Here is a 4,978-nt window from a genome sequence, read left to right on the forward strand (position 1 = left end):
GCTTGCTTCAGCACTACGTCTATTAAATTGGAAAGATACAGAGATTACCCTGGCTCCTGTGCAAGGATGACATGAAAATTCATGATGCATTCTATACTTTAAAAGTAAAAAATAAAGAGTATAGGGCAGGATCATCTCTGCAATGAGGGTCTATGACTCACAATTAGATTATAGTCCTGCTGTAGGCAGGTGAAAGAAGGGCAGAAGAAGGTCAGATTCTGTTTCCTGACACCTGTTTCTGAGGCCTAAAGTGCCCCAACATCATAACAAAAGACTATAACAAGGGCTATGGGAGATATGAGCCAGGAACCATGGATTAAAACCAATATACATATGTATCATAATATCACAGCAATTCAGCTGAACCCTTTGCCACGTTGTAAGTAGTATTGGGGTTCAGAAACCAATATCCCAAGATATGGCACTTTGACACATTAAACTAAAGAAGTCTTAAGGTCTCTTTGACCTTCCCCCACACTCTCCTGTCTCTCAATCCTTTGTCTCTCCCAAAGCACAGCATGAAGTTGTTCTCTGAAGTTCCCTTATGTGCCTAAAGTCTGGACCTGCCAAGGAAGACAACAGTCTCGGGTGCCTTCCCTGTGTTTTCATTAACTGCATTCATATCGCAGGAAGACTGAAGTCTGTCAATACACCTGAACAGACTTTTGTCACAAACCATTGTCAGGTCTGTGGGACAAAAGACTCTGTCCTAGGCCATTGTATGTTCTTCAAGCCCACTGAATTCCCCTAAAAATCAAGTACTATCCCCCAAAAATCATCCGCACTCCCCTATCTCCCTTTCCCCTAAGAAGTAGGGTATATAAATGTCCGTACCCCAATGGGATATTGGACAATCACTCTGTGATTCTCTCCCATGCATGCTAATAAATTTGTATGCATTGTCTCCAGTTAATCTGCCTTTTGTGAGTTGATTTTTTGCTGAAACTTCAGAGGGCAAAGGGGAAGTTTTCCCTTAGCCCCTACACAAGAATCACCTTTCCTGCAGTTTCCAATAACATGTTCCTCATTTCCATCGTAGACCTCACCAGAATAGCTCTTAATATTCATATTTCTACTAATATTCTGTTCCTGGTGATATATGCATTCCCTAAGATGACAGAAGCTTTCTCTATAGCTCTCCTCCTGTCTTCCTGAGCCCTGGCCAGAATCACCTTTAACATCTACACTTCCATCAACAGTCCTTCAAAGCAATCTTGGCTTTTTCTAGCATGCACCTCAAAGCTCATCCAGCCTCTACCGATTACCTGGTTCCAAACTCACTTCTGCATTTTCAGGTATTTTGTTATAGCATAGCCCACTTCTCAGGATCAAAACCTGTATTAGTCTGCTAAGGCTGCCAAAACAAAATAGCACAGACTGGTGGCTTAAACAACAGACTTTTTTTTTTTTTTTTTTTTTTTTGAGACAGAGTCTCTCTCTGTTGCTCAGGCTGGAGTGCAGTGGTGCGATCTTGGCTCACTGCAACCTCTACCTCCCAGGCTCAAACGATCCTTCCACTTCCCGAGTAGCTAGGACTACAGGCGCACACCACCACACCTGGCTAATTTTCGTATATTTTTGTTGAGATGGGGTTTTGCCATGTAGATGAAGCTGGTCTCAAACTCCCGGGCTCAAGCAGTCCTCCCTCCTCAGCCTCCCAAAGTGCTGGGATTACGGGCGAGAGCAACCACACCCGGCCAGAAATTTATTTTCTCACAGTTCTGGAGGCTAGAAGTCCAAGCTCAAGCTTCCATCAGGCTTGCTTTCTGGCAAGGCCTCTCTTCCTGGCCTGTAGAATGGCCACCTCCTCACTGTGCTCTCACACGGCCTCTTCTCTGCACATGCAGTGAGACAGAGAGAGAGTGGAGGGGATGCGCTGGTGGGTCTCTTCCTCTTATTATTTTATCTTATTTCATTTTATTTTTGAGATGAAGTCTTTCTCTGTCACCCAGGCTGGAGTACAGTGGCATAATCTCAGCTCACTGCAACCTCCACCTCCCAGGTTAAACAATTCTCGTGTCTCAGCCCCCTGAGTAGCTGGGATTACAGGTGTGTACCACCACGCCCAGCTAATTTTTTGTACTTTTAGTAGAGATGGGATTTCACCATGTTGGCCAGGCTGGTCTCGAACTCCTGACCTCAACTGATTCACCCGCCTCGGCCTCCCAAAGTGCTGGGATTACAGTTGCGAGCCACCGCGCTCAGCCTCTCTTATTATAAAGACATCAGTTCTATCGGAGTAGGGCCCCTCCCTCGTGACCTCATTTAACCTTCATTACCTCTGTAGAAGCCCTATCTCCAAATCCAGTCACATTGGGGGTTAAGGTTCCAACGTATGAATTTGGGGGGTGGGAGAGACAAATGTAGTCTATAATTATGGCTATAACCCTAGAGCCATGAGACTAAAATTCTAGTCCCAGTTTTCTCTCCAACCACCTCTGTGACCTTGGGTAGGTGACTTCTCCTTTCTGGGACTGAGTTTCTGCTGAATAACTTGGGAACGGGAAAGGCTGCCGCCAGTGCATCTCACCCAGGAGCTGTGATGAGCAATTGAGATGATGGAAGTGAAAGTTCCGTGACAAGTGGAAAATGCTGAAGTGCCATGCCTAACTGACTTTGTAGACAGGTCTCCTTGCAAAAGACATAGAAACTCCATACTCGAAGTTCCCTTCCCTTTACTGGCACTCAGCTGATCAATATTAAGCAGCATGTAGGCCTGAAAATTGGGAGGTAGCTCACAAGACAAAAAGTCCAGTGATTCATGCATGACCAAGAAGTCACAGAGTTCCCAGTGTAGTCTCATCCTACTCGTCCTCCCTACTTATCCACAGGAACGAGTATATATACAGCTTTGACCTCGTAGAAGCCTTCCCATGTATTTGTAAAGAACGTATATGTTATTTATAAAGAATATTAAGTCGCTACATAATCTTTGAGATATTCGTGACATTTAACCTAGTAATTACATTTCTGGGAAACGATCCTAAAAAAATAATCTGCAGTGCACACACAGATTTATGGACTAGAATGCTCATAATGGTGTTATTTATAATAGTGAAAATATTGGAAACAACCTAAATATTCAACTGTGAAAGAACAGTTCATAAATTATAGAATATCCATAAGATGGATTATTATGCGGCCACTTAAAATGATGGGAGTTTCTGCTCTGATGGTAGGTGAAAAAAAGCAGGGTCCAAAATTACATTTAAGTCTGATCTCAGCTATGTAAATAAAAGACATTTTTAAAAAGACTAAAAGGAACCGTACCAAAATGTTAACAGTGGTTACCTCTGCATGGTAAAACTATGGATGACAGGGGTTTTTTTTGTTTGGTTTTGTTTTCCTGTTTGTTCTTTCTCTCTCTTTCATTTTCTACAATAGTGAAGTACAGTCATGCATTGCTTAATGACAGGGATACATTCTGAGACCCATCATTAGGGGATTTTGTCATGGGAACATCATAGAGTGCACTTACACAAACCTAGATGGCATAGCCTGCTATACAACCAGGCCATATGGTATAGCCTATTGCTCCTGGGCGACAAACCTGTACAGCATCCTACTGTACTGAATACTGTAGGCAACTGTAACACAATTGTAAGTACTTGTGTATCTAAACATAGAAAGTACAATGCAGTGTGCTATGACGGTACTTGTGTATCTAAACATAGAAAGTACAACACAGTGCGCTACGATGGGCTATGATGCCACTAGGGGACAGGAATGTTTCAGTCTTATGGGATCAGGCATCTGTCTGGTCCCTCGTTGACTGAAATGTCATTATATGACACATAACTATATTACTTTAGTCATGGGAGGGCGGGCAAGTGTTAAAAACAGAAAGGAACACAAAAGGAAAAAGAGTTTTTCCTGGTATGTTAAACAGAGAGTTTTGCAAACTTGACCTCTGTGTATATGGCTGACTTTCTCCTCTGACGATGGGAAAACTGGGCCGAAGTTACAGCAACCAGTTCCAGAATGTGGGAGTTGAGGTGACACAGGTCACTGTTGATCTCTAGCTAGAGTATACTATTAATATTATGCCTAGGAAGTGGCCATCCTGCCAGGGGTTAAATCCCTTTTCTGTCCCTTCGTAGCTGTGTGAACTTGGGCCACTAAATTTTTCTGCGATGTTGTTGTCTCATCTATAAAGGACAATGATAATGACAGTTTTTGTGAGCCTTAAATGGGTATATAGAATAGCACCCATCACAGAGTAGGCAGTCAATGCATGCTAGCCAGAATTACCCTCCTTCTACTGCTAGTGAGTACTAGGAGGTGGGGTGTTATTTATAATGCCTAGCTTGTGCTTTTAGTTGTATAATGTGTGAAGAGTCTAATTATACTCATTCTCTAATTATTATCAATGATAATAGTCATGTTATACTATTATTGTCTTATTCCTATCCCCTCTCCCTAGATCGTGAGCCCCTTGTGAATAAGAGCTGGGCCTTGTTCTTCACTCAGCCCTCCAGCATTTGGGAGACACAATCAATGTTTAATTAAACAAATTAGAATTAAACAATTAATAATAATTATCTCATCCTGGCTCAGCGCAAACTTTCAAGCCCCTCATTGAAGAATCATCTTTGTTGAGTCCCTGTTATGGGAATAATGTTGGACCAGTGATAACTTTGCTTTGTGAACCATTTTCTCAGCAACTTGCTCTTTTCTTTAAAGTTCCATTTACTTAGGTATAATTTACATATATTAACGTTCTCCATTTTTTAAATCTATGGTTCCATGAGTTTTGACAAGCACACACAGTGGAATAACCACTTGCACAGTCAAGACCACACCAAAAACTTTCCTCCTATCTCTTTGCATTCAGCCACTCCCCTCACTCCTGGAATCACTGGTCTATTTTACGTCCATCTCAAGTTGCCTTTTCCAGAATGTCATATAAATAGAACTACACAGGATATAGACTCTGGATATGGTTTCTTTCACTTAGCATAGTGCATTTAAGATTCAT

General features: G+C 42.1%; 1 pseudogene; it reads left to right on the top strand.

Moving 5' to 3' along the window:
* LOC112439930 (U6 spliceosomal RNA) lies at positions 1 to 101 on the top strand (annotated as a pseudogene).
* The last annotated feature ends 4,877 nt before the right edge of the window (positions 102 to 4,978 follow it).

The sequence above is a fragment of the Pan paniscus genome, chromosome 4, assembly GCF_029289425.2.
Source record: "Pan paniscus chromosome 4, NHGRI_mPanPan1-v2.0_pri, whole genome shotgun sequence".
Taxonomy (NCBI): Eukaryota; Metazoa; Chordata; class Mammalia; order Primates; family Hominidae; genus Pan; species Pan paniscus.